Source organism: Salmo salar, chromosome 18 (assembly GCF_965601325.2).
Source record: "Salmo salar chromosome 18, fSalSal1, whole genome shotgun sequence".
NCBI lineage: Eukaryota > Metazoa > Chordata > Actinopteri > Salmoniformes > Salmonidae > Salmo > Salmo salar.
This window is the reverse complement of record NC_138308.1, coordinates 29,141,525-29,163,135: the sequence shown is the minus strand read 5'-3', so window position 1 is coordinate 29,163,135 and position 21,611 is coordinate 29,141,525. Positions and strand designations below refer to the sequence as shown.

At 44.3% G+C, this 21,611-nt stretch overlaps 1 protein-coding gene across 6 annotated transcripts in view; it reads left to right on the top strand.

The window, feature by feature from the left end:
- The first annotated feature begins 16,619 nt into the window (after positions 1–16,619).
- The window catches only part of LOC106577220 (zinc finger MIZ domain-containing protein 1), a 242,404-nt gene continuing 237,412 nt past the window's right edge, over positions 16,620–21,611 (top strand). For all 6 annotated transcript variants that reach the window (XM_045700990.2, XM_045700993.2, XM_045700991.2 and 3 more), the window contains exon 1: positions 16,620–16,866. The gene's annotated coding sequence lies outside the window, so the exon portion shown is untranslated. The remainder of the gene's footprint in view (positions 16,867–21,611) is intronic.

The window sequence follows — 21,611 nt, the reverse complement described above, 5'->3', positions numbered from 1 at the left end:
CTGCCAACGTACACACCTCCCCCTCAACAAGAACACATACATGGTTGTATGTGTGTGTGTGTGTGTGCGTGTGTGCAAGCAGGATTTTGGTGTAGGTGGAGAACAGCAGGTAGAGGATCTGTTGTAAACAGCCATCAAACCTCTGTGTGTGTCCCAGATGGCACCATATTCCCAATTTAGTGCACTACTTTGACCAGGGTCCATAGGGCTCTGGTCAAAAGTAGTGCACTACATAGGGAATAGGGTGCCATTTGGGATGCAGTCTCTGTTTGAACATAGAGAGCTGATGTCAGCACAACTGAGAGTCTCCCTCCATCATGCTGTATGAAAACCTGGCAACATCCATCATCACTCCCCCATACACTGTCAGAGACACACACACACGCAGGCATGCACTTAGGTACACACACACACACATATACACACGCACACCCTGTTAAGAGAGTCTTGATTGTTTCAATTGTTCATTAACAATATCAACATAACACACTGCCTAACATCATGCATTACTACACAGTAACTTGTTGGAGCAGGCATACCGACACTCAGGCACGCCAACACTCAGGCACGCCAACACCCAGACACGCTAACACTCAGGCACGCCAACACCCAGACACGCTAACACCCAGGCACGCTAACACCCAGGCACGCTAACACTCAGGCACGCTAACACCCAGGCACGCTAACACCCAGGCACGCTAACACCCAGGCACACTAACACCCAGGCACACTAACACCCAGGCACGCTAACACTCAGGCACGCTAACACTCAGGCACGCTAACACTCAGGCACGCTAACACCCAGGCACGCTAACACCCAGGCACAGTAACACCCAGGCACGCTAACACCCAGGCACGCTAACACTCAGGCACGCTAACACCCAGGCATGCTAACACCCAGGCATGCTAACACCCAGGCACGCTAACGCCCAGGCACTCTAACACCCAGGCATAATAACAATCAGGCATACTAACAATCAGGCATGCTAACACTCAGGCATTCTAACGCCCATGTATACTAACACCCAGGCATTCTAACGCCCAGGCATAATAACACACAGGCATACTAACACCCAGGCATACTATCACTGAGGCATACTAACACTCAGAGATACTAACACTCAGAGATTCTAACACTGAGGCATACTAACACTCAGAGATACTAACACTGAGGCATACTAACACTCAGAGATACTAACACTGAGGCATACTAACACTCAGAGAAACTAACACTGAGGCATACTAACACTCAGAGATACTAACACTGAGGCATACTAACACTCAGAGATACTAACACTGAGGCATACTAACACTCAGAGAAACTAACACTCAGAGATACTAACACTGAGGCATACTAACACTCAGAGATACTAACACTGAGGCATACTAACACTCAGAGATACTAACACTCAGAGATACTAACACTGAGGCATACTAACACTCAGAGATACTAACACTGAGGCATACTAACACTCAGAGATACTAACACTGAGGCATACTAACACTCAGAGAAACTAACACTCAGAGATACTAACACTGAGGCATACTAACACTCAGAGATACTAACACTGAGGCATACTAACACTCAGAGATACTAACACTGAGGCATACTAACACTCAGAGATACTAACAGTCAGACATACTAACACCAAGACATACTTAACACCCAGGTATACTTAACGTCCAGACATACTTAACACTCAGACATACTTAACAATTAGACATACTTAACACCAGACATATTTAACACTCAATCAAACTCAACACTCGGACAAACTCAACATTCGGACAAACTTAACACTCGGACATGCTTAACACTCGGACATGCTTAACACTCGACATGCTTAACACTGGGACATGCTCAACACTCGACATGCTTAACACTCGGACATGCTTAACACTCGGACATGCTTAACACTCGGACATACTTAACACTCGGACATACTTAAAGCTTTATTTTCTTTGTTCTCTAATGATGCATGCACTCAGCTCCCTTGCATCTGTCCGTGTATGTGTGTGTTTGTGTGTGCACGTCCTTGTGTGTGTGTGTATGTGTGTGAAATTCTATGTGCAGCCCAGTCAAGCTGAAGTCACCCCACATATAATCCATCCATCTTGCTGGCAGCCATCTGGCTATGTTGTTCTGAAGCTGCAGCAGTGGGCCTGCCTGCCCTGTGACTGCTGACAACAAGACTACTTTGAACTCGGAGGGTGTGTGTGTGTGCGTGTATGGATGGATGTACGTGCCACGCGCGTGTGTTTAGCTGAGTGTAGCTGAGTGACCGGTAGCAGGTCTGCTGACATCCGTAATGAACCCTGTCGTCTTCGGATGACATCATAAAACCATGATTGATGACCCAGAACGGATAGCGCTATGAGGCGGCTGAAAAGTAGATGACAATAAGCAAAAACGCTGCACTTAAGCGCAAAGCCTTGGTTAAGGTCTTTTAGGCTTTTGTTACATATCGAAATCCTTCTCTATAGCAATAATTTTGCAGCTGGTCTGGATTTGTTCATATAGAGCAGTTGCTAAAGTCTTCTTATAATATTTAAAGACAATTAGGTGCTTCAAGAATATCAGGCAACAATCCCACAAGATGCCTGAAAAATATTAATACACGTAAAATGGGTTATAATCATAATTCTAAGGAGACTTAATACTAAGTAAGAAAACACATCACAGAAAGTGGTAACATATCTCAATTGTCTCTGTGATCCCGAAAGGATGTTAGAAAAGATAGCAGCTTCATACACTTCAATAGAAATGTTTTGTTTAAACAAACACTTGTTGCATCACAGAGAGATCCTCCTATATCAAACATGTAAACCACAGACGGTTCAGATCACAGGACATTACATGTTCCGAGCAGCACCCCCCCGACACTGAACATCGTCCTCCTCCCTCCTCCTCCCTGTTCTGTACAACAGTTGTAATTACACACTACACATTCTCTCTCTCTCTCTCTCTCCTCTCTCCTCTCTCTCTTGCTCTCTCTCTCTCTCTCTCTCTCTCTCTCTCTCTCGCTCTCTCGCTCTCTCTCTCTCTCGCTCTCTTCAATTCAAGAGCTTTATTGGCATGGGAAATATATTAACATTGCCAAAGCAAGTGAAGTAGATAATAGACAAAAGTGAAATAAACAATAACAATTAACAGCAAACATTACACTCAGAAGTTCCAAAATAATAAATGTCAAATTATGTATATATACAGTGTTGTAACAATGTGCAAATAGTGAAAGTACAAAAGAGAAAATAAATAAACATAAATATGGGTTGTATTTACAATGGTGTTTGTTCTTCACTGGTTGCCCTTTTCTTGTGGCAATAGGTCACAAATCTTGCTGCTGTGATGGCACACTGTGGTATTTCACTAAGCAGATATGGGAGTTTCTCTCTCTCTCTCACTCCCCTCTCTCTCTCTCTCTCTTCTACATCTCTCTACTCTCCCTCTTTCCCCCTCTTTCTCCCCCCCTCTTTTATAACAAACACAATCTCCTTCTAAGAAACGGTCCCCGAAATAAAAATTACTGGCTGCCGGTCGGAGCTGGTGATGTCAGCCACCAAATGTATCCCTGTCAGCCTGTGTGGAGAGGAGTTCTGTCCTGTGTGTGTGTGTGTGTGTGTGTGTGTGTGTGTGTGTGTGTGTGTGTGTGTGTGTGTGTGTGTGTGTGTGTGTGTGTGTGTGTGTGTGTGTATCCTGTCTCGGCTGGAAGGCCAGGGTGTCCTTGACACCCTCTGCTCTGTGACAACCAAGTCCGGGTGGAGTGAAGCCTCCATAATATTAATACCTGGGTGGGGTGGACCCCCAGCCCCCCAGAACATTACTGTCACTAACACTGAAGGAGAGAAGCTAAGGCTAGCTGTTAGACAGTGTGTGTGTATACGTGTGTGTGTCCACATGGCAGAGGAGAGGATTCATCTTAATATTACTACTACATCTAAATCACCCAAAAAGTCCTCCAAATAGGAGACTAACCCTCTTCTCTCTCTCTTCCTGCTCTCCCCCTTTACGGCCCACCAGGGGGACTACTTTTCAACAGAAAAACCTGTGTGTACTGTATGTGTGTGTGTATGTGTGTGTGTGGCCAACCCTGTTGTGCAGTGAGATAGGGGAGACCTAAACCATTTAAATCAATCACCAACCCTAGATGAATGCCTATTGTGCCTATTGAAGCACATTCAGCTGTTGTAGTTCTTAACTATCAGAAATGGTTTTTAGATGGTAAACCACTCTAGTCATTGATAATATCTTAGAAAAATACAAATAGTAACTTTAAAAGTGCATTTGAGGGCAAGTGTCTTTCACATCTTATAAAAGTTGATCAAATAAAAACAAGTGATTGATTTTAAATTAGCCTAATCTGATTTAGGCCTACCAAATGTTACTGTTATGAAAAATAAGAAGAACATTATTGGAACTATACTACACTGCTCAAAAAAATAAAGGGAACACTAAAATAACACATCCTAGATCTGAATGAATGAAATAATCTTATTAAATACTTTTTTCTTTACATAGTTGAATGTGCTGACAACAAAATCACACAAAAATAATCAATGGAAATCCAATTTATCAACCTATGGAGGTCTGGATTTGGAGTCACACTCAAAATTAAAGTGGAAAACCACACTACAGGCTGATCCAACTTTGATGTAATGTCCTTAAAACAAGTCAAAATGAGGCTCAGTAGTGTGTGTGGCCTCCACGTGCCTGTATGACCTCTCTACAATGCCTGGGCATGCTCCTGATGAGGTGGCGGATGGTCTCCTGAGGGATCTCCTCCCAGACCTGGACTAAAGCATCCGCCAACTCCTGGACAGTCTGAGGTGCAATGTGGCGTTGGTGGATGGAGCGAGACATGATGTCCCAGATGTGCTCAATTGGATTCAGGTCTGGGGAACGGGCGGGCCACTCCATAGCATCAATGCCTTCCTCTTGCAGGAACTGCTGACACACTCCAGCCACATGAGGTCTAGCATTGTCTTGCATTAGGAGGAACCCAGGGCCAACCGCACCAGCATATGGTCTCACAAGGGGTCTGAGGATCTCATCTCGGTACCTAATGGCAGTCAGGCTACCTCTGGCGAGCACATGGAGGGCTGTGCGGCCCCCCAAAGAAATGCCACCCCACACCATGACTGACCCACCACCAAACCGGTCATGCTGGAGGATGTTGCAGGCAGCAGAACGTTCTCCACGGTGTCTCCAGACTCTGTCACGTCTGTCACATGTGCTCAGTGTGAACCTGCTTTCATCTGTGAAGAGCACAGGGCGCCAGTGGCGAATTTGCCAATCTTGGTGTTCTCTGGCAAATGCCAAACGCCCTGCACGGTGTTGGGCTGTAAGCACAACCCCCACCTGTGGACGTCGGGCCCTCATACCACCCTCATGGAGTCTGTTTCTGACCGTTTGAGCAGACACATGCACATTTGTGGCCTGCTGGAGGTCATTTTGCAGGGCTCTGGCAGTGCTCCTCCTGCTCCTCCCCTCTCTCCACTGGGATTCTCTGCCTATAACCCTATTACAGGGGCGTACTGGTGTTCTTCCTTGCCGTTCATGGGAGGGGTGCGTCACTTGAGTGGGCTGAGTCACTGACGTGGTCTTCCTGTCTGGGTTGGCGCCCCCCCCTTGGGTTGTGCCGTGGCGGAGATCTTTGTGGGCTATACTCGGCCTTGTCTTAGGACGGTAAGTTGGTGGTTGGAGACATCCCTCTAGTGGTGTGGGGGCTGTGCTTTGGCAAAGTGGGTGGGGTTATATCCTGCCTGTTTGGCCCTGTCCGGGGGTTTCATCGGATGGGGCCACAGTGTCTCCTGATCCCTCCTGTCTCAGCCTCCAGTATTTATGCTGCAGTAGTTTATGTGTCGGGGGGCTAGGGTCAGTCTGTTACATCTGGAGTATTTCTCTTGTCTTATCCGGTGTCCTGTGTGAATTTAAATATGCTCTCTCTAATTCTCTCTTTCTCTCTTTCTTTCTTTCTCTCGGAGGACCTGAGCCCTAGGACCATGCCTCAGGACTACCTGGCATGATGACTCCTTGCTGTCCCCAGTCCACCTGGCCGTGCTGCTGCTCCAGTTTCAACTGTTCTGCCTGCGGCTATGGAACCCTGACCTGTTCACCGGACGTGCTTGTTGCACCCTCGACAACTACTATGATTATTATTATTTGACCATGCTGGTCATTTATGAACATTTTAACATCTTGACCATGTTCTGTTATAATATCCACCCGGCACAGCCAGAAGAGGACTGGCCACCCCTCATAGCCTGGTTCCTCTCTAGGTTTCTTCCTAGGTTTTTGGCCTTTATAGGGAGTTTTTCCTAGGGAGTTTTTCCTAGCCACCGTGCTTCTTTCACATGCTTTGCTTGCTGTTTGGAGTTTTAGGCTGGGTTTCTGTACAGCACTATGAGATATCAGCTGATGTACGAAGGGCTATATAAATAAATTTGATTTGATTTGCTCCTCCTTGCACAAAGGCGGAGGTAGCGGTCCTGCTGCTGGGTTGTTTCCCTCCTACGGCCTCCTCCACATCTCCTGATGTACTGGCCTGTCTCCTGGTAGCGCCTCCATGCTCTGGACACTACGCTGACAGACACAGCAAACCTTCTTGCCACAGCTCGCATTGATGTGCCATCCTGGATGAGCTGCACTACCTGAGCCACTTGTGTGGGTTGTAGACTCTGTCTCATGCTACCACTAGAGTGAAAGCACCGCCAGCATTCAAAAGTGACCAAAACATCAGCCAGGAAGCATAGGAACTGAGAAGTGGTCTGTGGTCACCACCTGCAGAACCACTCCTTTATTGGGGGTGTCTTGCTAATTGCCTATAATTTCCACCTGTTGTCTATTCCATTTGCACAACAGCATGTGAAATTTATTGTCAATCAGTGTTGCTTCCTAAGTGGACAGTTTGATTTCACAGAAGTGTGATTGACCTGGAGTTACATTGTGTTGTTTAAGTGTTCCCTTTATTTTTTTGAGCAGTGTATATTAACATGTTAGTCATTTAGCAGACGCTCTTATCCACAGAGACTTACTGTCACGTCTGCTCCCGCTCTCTCACCCCCAAAAGAGCAAGAAAAATAAATAACAATATGGGGATGAGGGTAGTTGGGTGGGCTATTTATGTCACGACTTCCAACCAAGGAGGCTCCTCTCCCTGTTCGGGCGGTGCTCGGCGGTCGTTGTCGCTGGCCTACTAGCTGCCACCGATCCCATTTTCCTTTTCGCTTGTGTCTGTCTGTTTTTTCACACCTGTGTTCAGTTTAGTTGATTTCGGTGGGTTTATATACACCCCGCTGTAGGCTAGGCTTTGTGCAGGATTATTTGTTGTGTATTTGCTTGTAAGGGGTGCGTGCCTGCATCACGGCATTTCGTTTATTTATTCGGTATATGTTTACCGTGTGCTTACGCGCTTTTGTTTGTGGAGTCGAGGTTTCTCCTCCGTGTGTGCAATTTATTCCCTGTGGGTGGCGACTACGTTTGTGCAGTTTTCCCCATTGTGTTTGTATTGTGCCTTCGGGACCGCCTGATTAAACATTGTGTGCCACTGGAACTTCTCTGCTCTCCTGCTCCTGATTCCTACACACACCCCTCCTACTAGGAGGCCTTGTTACAATTTACAGATGGGCTGTGTACAGGGCAGTGATCGGTAAGCTGCTCTGACAGCTGATGCTTAAAGTTAGTGAGGGAGATATGAGTCTCCAGCTTCAGTGATTTTTGCACTTTGTTTCAGTCATTGGCAGCAGAGAACTGGAAGGAAAGGCAGCCAAAGAGGTGTTGGCTTTGGGGATGACCAGTGAAATATACCTGCTGGAGCGCGTGCTACGGGTGTGTGTTGCTATGGTGACCAGTGAGCTGAGATAAGGCGGGGCTTTACCTAGCAAAGACTTATAGATGACCTGGAGCCAGTGGGTTTGGCGACGAATATGTAGCGAGGGCCAGCCAACGAGAGCATACAGGTCGCAGTGGTGGGTAGTATATGGGGATTTTGTGACAAAACGAATGGCACTGTGATAGACTACATCCAATTTGCTGAGTAGAGTGTTGGAGGCTATTTTGAAAATAACATCACCGAAGTCAAGGATCGGTAGGATAGTCAGTTTTACGAGGGTATGTTTGGCAGCATGAGTGAAGGAGGCTTTGTTGCGAAATAGGAAGCCGATTCTAGATTTAATTTTGGATTGGAGATGCTTGATGTGAGTCTGGAAGGAGAGTTTACAGTCTAACCAGACACCTAGGTATTTGTAGTTGTCCACATATTCTAAGTCAGAACCATCCTGAGTAGTGATGCTAGTCGGGTGGGCGGCAATCGGTCGAAGAGCATGCATTTCATTTTACTAGCATTTAAGAACAGTTGTAGGCCACGGAAGGAGTTTTGTTTGGCATTGAAGCTCGTTTGGAGGTTTGTTAACCTCTATGGGCTAGGTGGGACGCTAGCGTGCCACCCGTGGTGCACTCCATCAACAGCAGGTGCATTTCAAGAGCGGCAAATTTGAATCCAAATAAATGTCAAAATTCAAATTTTTCAAAAATACAACTATTTTACACCATTTGAAAGATAAACATCTCCTTAATCTAACCACGTTTTACGATTTCAAAAAGGTTTTACGGCGAAAGCATAAATTTAGAGTATGTTAGGACAGTACATTTACAAGAGTTGTGTGTAATGTTTTGTCAAGTCAAAGACAGGGTCACCAAAACCATAAAACCAGCTAAAATGATGCACTAACCTTTTACAATCTCCATCAGATGACACTCCTAGGACATTATGTTAGACAATGCATGCATTTTTAGTTCTATCAAGTTCATATTTATATCCAAAAACAGCGTTTTACTATGGCATTGATGTTGAGGAAATCGTTTCCCTCCAATAACCGGCAGTCAAGTCAGCGTCACAAATTAAATAATTAAAATTAGAAAACATTGGTAAAATATTATATAATAATTTAAAGAATTATAGATTTACATCTCTTGAACGCAATCAACTTGCCAGATTTAAAAATAACCTTACTGGGAAATCACACTTTGCAATAATCTGAGCACTGCGCCCAGAAAAATACGCGTTGCGATACAGACTAGACGTCATGTTGGGGAGATCTAAAATCGAAAATACTATGTAAATAATCCATTACCTTTGATTCTCTTCATCAGATGTCACTTCCAGGTATCACAGGTCCATAACGAATGTAGTTTTGTTCAAAAAAGCTCATCATTTATGTCCAAAAATCTCCGTCTTGTTAGCACATGATCTAAGCCAGCCGGACTTCTCGTCATGAACGAGGGGAAAAAATATATTTACGTTCGTTCAAACATGTCAAACGTTGTATAGCATAAATCATTAGGGCCTTTTTTAACCAGAACATGAATAATATTCAAGGTGGACGAATGCATACTCTTTTATAACGTATTGGAACGAGGGTACCCAACATGAACTCGCGCGCCAGGTGTCTAATGGGACATCATCGTTCCATGGCTCTTGTTCGGTCAGATCTCCCTCCAGAAGACTCAAAACACTTTGTAAAGGCTGGTGACATCTAGTGGAAGCAATAGGAAGTGCCAAAATATTCCTCAGCCCCTGTGTTTTTCAATGGGATAGGTTTAAAGTCAATACAACACATCAGGTATCCACTTCCTGTCAGAAAATGTCTCAGGGTTTTGCCTGCCAAATGAGTTCTGTTATACTCACAGACACCATTCAAACAGTTTTAGAAACTTTAGAGTGTTTTCTATCCATATATAATAAGTATATGCATATTCTAGTTACTGGGTAGGATTAGTAACCAGATTAAATCGGGTAAAAAAAAAATATCCAGACGTGCAAATGCTGCCCCCTAGCCCTAACAGGTTTTAACACAGTGTCCAAAGAAGGGCCAGATGTATACAGAATGATGTTGTCTGCGTAGAGGTGGATCAGAGAATCACCAGCAGCAAGAGCGACACCATTGATATATACAGAGAAAATAGTCTGCCCGAGAATTGAACCCTGTGGCACCCCCATAGAGACTACCAGAGGTCCGGATAACAGACCCTCCAATTTGACACACTGAACTATATCTGAGAAGTAGTTGGTGAACCAGGCGAGGCAGTCATTTGAGAAACCAAGGCTATTGAGTCTGCCGATAAGAATGCGGTGATTGACAGAGTCGAAAGCCTTGGCCAGGTAGATGAAGACGGCTGCACAGTACTGTCTTTTATTGATGGCGGTTATGATAACATTTAGGACCTTGAGCGTGGCTGAGGTGCACCCATGACCAGCTCGGAAACCAGATTGCATAGTGGAGAAGGTACCGTGGGATTCGAAATGGTTGGTGATGTGTTTGTTAACTTGGCTTTCAAAGACTTTAGAAAGGCAGGGCAGGATGGATATAGGTCTGTAACAGTTTTGGTCTAGAGAGTATCCACTTTGAAGAGAGGGATGACCGCGGCAGCTTTCCGATCTTTCGGGATCTCAGACGATACGAAAGACAGGTTGAACAAGTTAGTATTAGGGGTTGCAACAATTGCGGTGGATAATTCTAGAAAGAGAGGGTCCTGATTTTCTAGCCCAGCTGATTTGTAGGGTCCAGATTTTGCAGCTCTTTCAGAACATCAGCTATCTGGATTTGGGTGAAGGAGAAGCTTGGGTGGGGGCTTGGGCAAGTTGCTGCGGAGGGTGCAGAGCTGTTGGCTGGGGTAGGGGTAGCCAGTTGGAAAGCATGGCCAGCTGTAGAAAAATGCTTATTGAAATTCTTGATTATCGTAGATTTATCGGTGGGGACAGTGTTTCCTAGCCTCAGTGCAGTGGGCAGCTGGGAGGAGGTGCTCTTATTATCCATGGACTTTACAGTGTCCCAAAACTTTTGGGAATTAGTGCTACAGGATGCAAATTTCTGTTTGAAAAAGCTAGCCTTTGGTTTCCTGACTGACTGTGTATGTTGGTTCCTGACTTCCCTGAAAAGTTGCATATAGCGGGGGCTATTCAATGCGAATGCAGTACGCCACAGGATGTTTTTGTGCTGGTCAAGGGCAGTCAAGTCTGGAGTGAACCAAGGGCTATATTTGTTCTTAATTCAACTTTTTTTGAATGGGGCATGCTTATTTAAGATGGTGAGGAAAGCACTTTTATAGAACAACCAGGCGTCCTCTGCTGACGAGATGAGGTCAATATCCTTCCAGGATACCCGGGCCAGGTCGATTAGAAAGGCCTGCTCGCTGAAGTGTTTTAGGGAGTATTTGACAGTGATGAGGGGTGGTCATTTGACTGCTGACCCATTACATACGCAGGCATTGAGGCAGTGATCGCTGAGATCCTGGTTGAAGACAGCAGAGGTGTATTTAGAGGGCAAGTTAGTCAGGATGATATCTATGAGGGTGCCCATGTTTATGGATTTAGGGTTGTACCTGGTAGGTTCCTTGATAATATGTGTGAGATTGAGGGAATCTATCTTAGATTGTAGGACGGCCGGGGTGTTAAGCATATCCCAGTTTAGGTTACCTAACAGTATGAACTCTGAAGATAGATGGGGGGCAATCAATTCACATATGGTGTCCAGGGGACAGCTGGGGGCTGAGGGAGGTCTATAAGAAGTGGCAACAGTGAGAGACTTACTTCTGGAAAGGTGGATTTTTAAAAGTAGAAGCTCGAACTGTTTGGGCACAGACCTGGATAGTATGACAGAACTCTGCAGGCTATCTCTGCAGTAGATTGCAACTCCGCCCGTTTGGAGTTCTATCTTGACGGAAAATGTTGTAGTTGGGGATGAAAATGTCAGAATTTTTGATGGCCTTCCTAAGCCAGGATTCAGACACGGCTAGGACATCAGGGTTGCCTAAGTGTGCTAAAGCAGTGCATAAAGCAAAAAAGTTAACATGCATGAAGCCAAGTCAACAAATGAGAGCGCCTGGGGAATAGGTGTAGTACTGGGGGCTACAGGGCTTGGGTTAACCTCTAAATCACCAGACGAACAGAGGAGGAGTAGGATAAGGGTACGACTAAAAGCTCTACAGTGAAATTAAAAATTTAAAAATAATCAGAAAGCAGTAGACAAGGCATATTGACTGGCAGACCAGTCGTGATGGATCGGCGGGGCTCGGTGTCGACAATAAAGGGTCCAGGCCAACTGGCAAAAGAGGTATTGTAGCCCAAGAGTTAGCTGGTATACATTCACTGGCTAGCTGGGAGATGGGCCTAGCTCGAGGCTAGCTCAAGGCTAACTGGTGCTTGGTTCGGGACAGAGGTGTTAGCCAGCAATTGCCACTCGGCTGCAGCTAGCTAGCTGCGATGATGCGGTGTAATGGTCCAGAGATTGCGGCAGGAATCCGGGGATGTGGTAGAGAAAAGCAGTCCGATATGCTCTGGGTTGATATCGCGCTGTGCAGACTGGCAGGTATTGACCGAGCTAAAGCTGGCTGGTGTCCGAGCTAAAGGTGAAGACCGCTAGTAGTGGCTTACAATGACTACTAGCTAGTTAGTTGGCTAGCTTCTGATGGAGGTTCAAGTTATAAAGTATAAAAATAGCAGATCCGTACCACATTGGGTGAGGCGGGTTGCAGGAAAGTATATTTAGTTCATAGATGGAAAGTGAGATTAAAATATATACAAAAAAACTAAGAAAGACTATATATATGGGACAAGACAAACACACATCCGACTGCTACGCCATCTTGGATTTTAAAGTGAAGGAAGAGCAGCCAACAAGTGCTCAGCATATGTGGGAACTCCTTCAAGAAAAATCATTCCAGGTGAAGCTGGTTGAGAGAATGCCAAGAGTGTGCAAAGCTGCCATCAAGGCAATGGTTGTCTACTTTGAAGAATCAAATATATTTGGATTTGTTTAACACTTTTTTGGTTACTACATGATTCCATATGTGTTATTTCATAGTTTTGATGTCTTCACTATTATTCTACAATGTAGAAAATAGTAAAAATTAAGAAAATCCCTTGAATGAGTAGGTGTGTCCAAACTTTTGACTGTACTGTACTGTACACTATGGAAAAAGAAGGAACAACACATCAGACTCAATGTAACTGAATAATCCATAGACTCTAACCACTTCTGGGAAAATTGGAAAACAAACAACAACACAAAGAGTTATCTATCCAAAACGGAGATGTATGGGTAAACCACTTCTCCAATCTTTTTCAAATCAAATCAAATCAAATTGTATTTGTCACAGGTGTAGACCTTACAGTGAAATGCTTACTTACAAGCCCTTAAGCAACAATGCAGTTTTAAGAAAATACCTAAAAAAAAGTAAGAAATAATTACAGAGCAGCAGTAAGATAATAGCGAGGCTTTATACAGGGGGTACCGGTAAACAGTCAATGTGCGGGGTCACTGGTTAGTCGAGATAATTGAGGTAATATGTACATGTAGGTAGAGTTATTAAAGTGACTGTGCGTAGATAATAACAGAGAGTAGCAGCAGCGTAGAAGAGGGGGGGGGGGGGGGGCAATGCAAATAGTCTGGGTAGCCATTTGATTAGATGTTCAGGAGTTTTATGGCTTCGGGGTGTTTAGAAGCCTCTTGGACCTAGACTTGGTGCTCCGGTACCACTTGCCGTGTGGTAGCAGAGAGAACAGTCTATGACCAGGGTGGCTGGAGTCTCTGACAATTTTTAGGGCCTTCCTCTGACACCGCCTGGTATAGAGGTCCTGGATGGCAGGAAGCTTGGCCCCGGTGGAGCTCTGGGCCGTACGCACTACCCTCTGTAGTGCCTTGCGGTCGGAGGCTGAGCAGTTGCCATACCAGACAGTGATCAAACCCGTCAGGATGCTCTCGATAGTGCAGCTGTAGAACCTTTTGAGGATCTGAGGACTCATGCCAAATATTTTCAGTCTTGTGAGGGGGAATAGGGTTTGTCGTGCCCTTTTCATGACTATCTTGATGTGCTTGAACCATGTTAGTTTGTTGGTGATGTGGATGCCAAGGAACTTGAAGCTCTCAACCTGCTCCACTACAGCCCCATCGATGAGAATGGGTGCGTGCTCGGGCCTCCTTTTCCTGTAGTCCACAATCATCTCCTTTGTCTTGATCACGTTGAGGGAGAGGTTGTTGTCCTTGCACCACACAGTCAGATCTCTGACCTCCTCCCTATAGGCTGTCTCGTTGTTGTTAGTGATCAGGCCTGTTGTGTCATTGGCAAACTTAATGATGGTATTGGAGTCGTGCTTGGCCGTGCAGTCATGAGTGAATAGGGAGTACAGGAGGGGACTGAGCACACACCTCTGAGGGTCCCCTGTGTTGAGGATCAGCATGGCGTATGTGTGGTTACCTACTCTTACCACCAGGGGGCGGCCGGTTAGGAAGTACAGGATAGCTTGGTGATGAGCTTTGAGGGCACTATGGTGTTGAATGCTGAGCTGTAGTCAATGAATAGCATTTTCACATAGGTGTTCCTTTTGTCCAGGTGTGAAAGGGTAGTGTGGAGTGCAATAGAGATTGCGTCATCTGTGGATCTGTTGGGGCGGTATGCAAATTGGAGTGGGTCTAGGGTTTCTGGGATAATGGTGTTGATGTGAGCCATGACTAGCCTTTCAAAGCACTTCATGGCTACAGACGTGAGTTCCACGGGTCGGTAGTTTTAGGCAGGTTATCTTAAGTGTTCATGGTCACAGGGATTATGGTGGTCTGCTTGAAACATACAACATTATAAAATCCATGTACACAAAAAACAAATGTGCGATTAAAATGGGCAAAAAACACGCACATTTCTTTCCACAGGGCAGTAGGGTGAGACAGGGATGCAGCTTAAGCCCCACCCACTTCAACATATATATCAATGAATTGGCGAGGGCACTTGAACACTAGAATCTGAAGTCAAATGTCTACTGTTTGCTGATGATCTGGTGAGTCTGTCCCCAACCAAGGAGGATCTATAGCAGCACCTAGATCTTCTGCACAGATTCTGTCAGACCTAGGCACTGACAGTAAATCTCAGTAAATCTCAGTTGCCAGGACCACAAATACAAATTCCATCTAGACACCGTTGCTCTAGAGCACACAAAAAAACGATACATACCTCAGCCTAAACATCAGTGCCACAGGTAACTTCCACAAAACTGTGAACGATCTGAGAGACAAGGCAAGAATGGCCTTCTACGCCATCAAAAGGAACATAAAATTTGACATACCAATTAGGATCTGACTAAAAACACTTAAATTAGTTATAGAAACCTAGTTATAGAACCCATTGCCCTTTATGGTTGTGAGGTCTGGGGTCCGCTCACCAACCAAAAATTCACAAAATGGGACAAACACCAAATTAAGACTCTGCATGCAGAATTCTGCAAAAAAATCCTCTGTGCACAATGTAAAACACCAAATAATGCGAGTGTAATGTGAGTGTAATATTTACTGTCAATTTTTTTGTTTATTTCACTTCTGTTTACTATCTACTTCACTTGCTTTGGCAATGTTAACATACGCTTTCCATGCCAATAAAGCCCTTAAATTGAAATTGAATGAGAGAGAGAGAGAGAGAGAGAGAGAGAGAGAGAGAGAGAGAGAGAGAGAGAGAGAGAGATAACAAGAATGAAAGGCAGGACTAGAAGGAGGGAAGGAGAGAAACAAGCACAGCATGAGAAGTGATTGATTCTATTTGATGTACTGCTCCAGCTTCAGCACTGCTTGGCCCTCCCTCCGGGCAGTTCAGCTGTGCTTCACTAAGAGCTTGCCTGCTCTGTGTGCGTGTGTGTGTGTGTGTATATAGGTGTGTGTGTGTGTGTGTGTATGAGTGTGCGTGTGTGTATGAGTGTGCGTGTGTGTGTGCGCGAAGTGTGCATGCACGCGTGTGTGCACTCATTCATGTGTGTGCGAGCGCATGCATGTATGTCGGGGAGACATTGTTCCTTGACGTCACCACTCAGCCAAGCCTGCCGCTGTAGCTGCCGCTGCTCGCCTCTCAAACATGTCTTTGTTATTCCGTAGCTTCCGTCGGAGACCGGTGACTCGCAAAATACGGAACCGATAGCCTACTTACCAAAGATCTGCATGGCGCTCTGACTCTCTGTCGACGACTGAGTGCGGGTGTGACATGTAAAATATAGGCTATCAACGATGTTGTTATTCAGAGATGACAATGATGATGAGGAGGAAAATAATAGCCTAATGATAACAACAACAATAATTTGTTTATTTTATATGCCATTAGGCCTAATTATAATATTCTCTTATTATTTCAATTATAATAATTATTATGCATATTGTGAATAGTGTTTATGTAGACATATTAGCTAGCCTATGTTATTATTATTAAGTGAGTGTTATTGTTATTATTATTACAATATAGGCATATTTGTATTGATTTGTGTATTATCATTGTAATCATTATTACCATTTGTTATTATTAAGCTATTAGTATCATCATTTATATAATCAATATTAGTCCTAATATAGGCCTACATCTATTAAATTGTTTAAGCACGTTTTTGAGTGATTTGATTTCAACAGTTTATAAATATTTGAATAATGTATTCAGTTGGTAATACATTACCAAACACACCTCCTCCACTAAGAATCGAAATCCAAACTGACCGTGGCAAAAATGATTTCACTCTCGTCCGCTCAGGCGTTTACAGCTTGTCCTATGGCCTTTCTGTATGGCAGGTCACTCCCGTAGTATTCCTAAATCGCTCCCACCACCGGAATCTGGGACACATTTTGTCAGCAGCCGCCAAGCATGGCTCCTTCTGTGGTAACTGAATAGCCAGTGTAATTTGACACTTCAACTTGCCGTGGCTCTCTACGGTAGTTGATTCAGTCACTCACACGCCAACGCTACGGTGATCGGTTTTTCTTGTATTTGTGAAGTGAAAAGGGACGCAGTGTAGGTCTACACGAAATTCGGGAAAACAAAGCGGATTTCTTCTCCTAGCCGAGCTAAAAGTAAGTTCCGTTTCGTGGTTGTTTCCGTATTGTAGGTTGTTCAATCACACCTCGCCGTGGGTTGGTTGCACCGACAGACATGGTTTTGTGTGTGGGCATTAACGTTACTGCCTTCGATGAGTTCGCTTCTCGCTGGCCAGACTCGACCCCAGCGCCAACAATAGACTGCCCTAGAAGCCAGAGAATCAGAACTAGCCGGTATACTTAAACTGGATAGTTAAAAAAAATGTTTACTATTGTGTTCGAGTCTAGAAACAGATCCTTTTAGCTAGGTCCGTGCATAGCGTGGATTTGTTGCTTGCGGTTAGTTGTGGTTTGTTCGGTTGCGTTTAGCCTACATTGAGAAATTAGAGAAGGCTGTTTGATTGTTGGTAAACAAATTACGTTGATTAGTTTACTGGGGTTAATCTTCCCTTAATCTGGGAATGTATGTCAGTTAACTAATAGGCTAGTTCAGCAAGCAAAACAAGGCTGGACTGAGTTGACTGCTTTCTAAAATAGCCAAGCCTACCTGTTGTAATAATAGCCTACCACAAATCCAAACTGCTTTGCTGTTTTGGCACGTTGTTAGTGTTCCAATGTAACATTTGTATCTCCCGCTCTCAACATGTAAAAATGTGTAGGCCTAGCCTACTAGGCTATTTGTATGCGCGCGCCACGTAAATTATGCAGCACTGAACTGTTAAAATAGACTTTATATCTTGCATTGTATTTTCCAATCAGACTTGCAGAAAACCTATCGCTGTGCGTGCCACGGGCGGCGGCGTCTCTGGCGAGCCCTCCCCGATAAATTCCTCCGTCTGGATGTGAGGCCAGCCGGGGCAGCGGCGGGCGGACCTCCCGGTGGGTGGGTAGGAGGGAGGGAGAAAAGGAGGGAGCAGAACTGGCTTCTCTTTCATTACCCTCTCCACCCGGGCCATGATGGGAGAAAGACAGAGAGCAGCCAACTCGCAGAGAAAAAATCCTGTAGACTGCACTGAATGAACGGGAGGGGGGAGAGAGAGAATGCCCCTTTCCTCTCGTTAGTGAGGTATGGGAGCTGGGGGAAACACGAGTTGGAGCGGCTGCGGTAGTTCAGAGAGAGGCAGGGAAGGAGGAAAGGCTATGGATGTGTGATTTCAAATGTTGTAAAGGGGCATGAAACTCCACTTCCAGAAAATGGTAACCCAACAGGTAATAAATAGGCACATGGATGGGTTTTGTTTGTTATCATAAAGGTAGTTTAATGTAGTCTACAATACACACAGCTTAAATGTGAACATATTTACCAGCTGCTTACACTGTCCTGAACTTAACTGGAATGTTTTATGTTTATAATTGATTAATAGACACAGCTTGTAAGAATGTGTTAATAAAACATAATTGGAAACAGTAAACTTGACCTAGTCAGTGTAACTGTAAGTTAACAACACTTCTAAAGTGGGAGTGAAGCCTCACACCATACACACACTATCTCACTGTCAGTCAAGATAACAGGTGCAAGTTGTATGAGGGAAGCCCATCCATCCACCTTTTTTTCACCTGTCAGCAGTCATGAAGGAAAGGAGACAAGGAAACGAAGCCAATCAATACAATTGGAATCAATGCTGTGTTTATGGGCTGACAGTGTGGGTGAGTGAAGTGGTGGATTAAGGGAGACCATAGAGGAAACAAGGAAATTAATCATATGCATATTGGAACTAGGCCGGGATGTGTATTATGATTCTGTTGCTATTCCACCCACAGCTTCCCTAGTCAGCCAAGATAACAAGCTGTATGAGGGAAGCCCATCCACCTATCTGCATTCATGAGGCAATGGAGAAAAGGAAATAAAGCAAGATGAAACCCTGTAAATACACTCCCATTGCTCCTTACTCAATCACAAACTCATAGTAGTTCCATTCTTCTTCCATATTCTGTCTATTCCCATTCCACAGCCTCAGAGCCTAGAATTGCGCTAAGGTAATGCATTTATAACCTTCACCACACTAATCACTGCTTTGACAGCTTGCTGTTTCACCTAACTGTTAGTGTTCTATTGTGGAGGGTTGTGAAATTGTTGGCTGGTGTTCACTCAGACTCGTTCACTAGACATGGATTCTCTGTCTGCTGGTGTCTTGCCTTTGGCTCTTATACCACCCACTCCTATCCGTCTGTCCCATAGCACAAGACAACCTTTGTTTCTGTCAGTCAGATTCTCTCTGTGTGGCGTGGTTCTCTGGGTTGTTGAACATATCACCGTTGTTTTTGTGAAATGCTTCAATTTGTCTTTTCTTGAAATTTATGACAGGGAAAATAATTCCAAGTGGAGAAATATGTCAATAATACAGAGGAATATTAGGAAAATCTAAAACTGCATGGAGCTTTTACATTTGGACATATTGCATATCTGAAGTGTTCCATTTGAATTTGACTGTATCAGACTCCCTCAGTGTTCACACTATTGAATTTGTTATCTCTCTCTCCAAAAGGCTATTGATTAACTTGACTGCATGATAGCCTCCTGGTCGCAATTCCATTTGATTTGAATTACTATTGTGTAGCATTAGACCTTAATAGAAACTGTCACTCTAACCATATTTACTCAGCTAGGTTGAGAGAGAGAGAGAGCGACAGATCAAACTACTATTTTGTTTTGTTTATAGGGTGTTAAACTATTGTAAATGAGCACATTTCAAGAGAGCGCAGACTGGTACTCTGACTCACTGTTACTGACTTCTATTCACACATCTGTGAGTGCTGCCTGCCTGCTGCCCTGTGGGGCCTATCTATCCATTTTACCTCTGCCAACCAGCCTCAGACCAGTCTTCTGGGGGGGAAGGTCAGCCGGTAACACTCACTCGTTTAATGAGAGCCTTTACTTCAGTAAGGTATTAGAACAGCATATAGCCTCTGTCTCTGTAAGTGCCTTTCCTTGAGAGAGGCAGAGTGAGAGGGAGAGAGAGAGAAGAGTGGTAGATACAGGTAGAGAAACAGAAAGTACATGTGAGTGAAAGAGTGAGAGAGAGAGACGGGATAAAGAGAACTCACTGGCCTTACCCTGTCACTGGCTCATGCATGTTTGATTTGACGTTCGTTGGTACTTTGCGTAACGAGTGCAGGGAAGGGGATGTCACAATGGCCACGTCCTGTTCAGTTCCCTTCTGCAGTGCGTGTGTCTGAGCAGTGCGTGTGTCTGAGCAGTGTGTGTGCATGCCTGTGTGTGTGTCTGGGCAGTGCTGGAGCAGGGGCCCTTGAATGATAAATGACACCCGGCTAGGATGCTCCACAAGGAACAAGATGAGAGTTCAAGGAGAACACAATGTTCCCTACCACTGTCCGTCTGTCCATCTGTCCACCATGCCTGCCTGTTTCCCTGCCTACCTGGCTGACTGACTGGCTGGGCAGCTGACTTACTGATTGACTGGCTAACTGACTGACTGACTGACTGACTGACTGGTTGACTGACTGGCTGCCTGCCTCACGATTTCTCACCATCGCAAGCAATTACCTTCACATTTTTACTGCTGATGAAATCTTCACTCACTGTGTCTGTGGCAGTGAAGTGTGTGTGTCTGAGCAATCTGCATGTGAGTGCGTGTGTGTTAGTGCTGAGCGATTAGTGCTTTTTGAGGTTGGTTCATTTGGGGTTTGATTATAAAAAATGTATTTTTTAAATATTTTTTTTAACATTAAATGCATTATGAAATTCAAAAGCCAAAAATAGTGAACATTCAATTGCAAACATTGATAATATTCCATTGTCTCTGTCAGGTCCACATAGAAAAATAGGAAATGACTATGAAATAAAATATTTCAGTTCTATATTACTTAGTTTTATTTAGTCATCATCTCATCTCTGCTCAGACAGTAGCAGCCAGACAGACAACTGTCTAACGTTATCTCTGCTCCCCATACTGTCTTTAGTCATCCTATTTAGCTAGGCTAGCCTGGCAATCATTTTACTCATTTTTCAAAGTAGATAAGGCATACTTTCACAAACTATCCCTCTCTCTCATGTGGTCTGTGTGTATCTAACCTAACATAGCAGATGTAAAAGGGTATCCATCTCTGTCCAAGCAGCGAAAAAAAGACGCAGTGGATTATGGTCATTGTAGTTCAAGGAAAATAACAAATTCAACTTGATATTCATCGTCTCCAGCACCACACCAACATATGTGAATATGGCGTGTTTCTATGTTTTGTAGTAAAAAAGATAGGTGAAGATAATTGTTTCCAATGACATCATCATCGATGTGCATTGTGTGATTTTTAAACAATTACATCAAAACTTAGAAACGCGCCGTTTTCACATGTTCATGTGGTGCTGGAGATGATGAATTTGAAGTTGAACATTTTTGAAATGTCCCTTTTAATTGCCACATTTCTTAGCTGAACTAGGTTCAATATTTGCTTAGTGAAAACTACAACTCCCTTCAGCCCAGCGTCCCATATAGTTATTTCTCTCTAGAGAAACGACACGTTGGGCTCACAAAAAACCCAGAACTAAATGGAATTCAAGTAGTTGAACCGACCTCGGTCAATTAGTTGTTTAATAATGAAAAAAAATCACTGTCAGTTAATCACTTAGCACTAGTGTGTGTTTGTCTTGTAAATCCTGTTTAAGACAAACACGTTGTCCTTATCCTCAGACTGTTTTCTTGTGAGTACAGTAGGGCTGCATCCCGCATGGAACCCTATTCCCTATATAGTGCATTACTTCGGAAGTCAAAAGTAGTGAACTCTATAGAGGATAGGGTGCCATTTAGGACGCAAGCCTAGCTCAT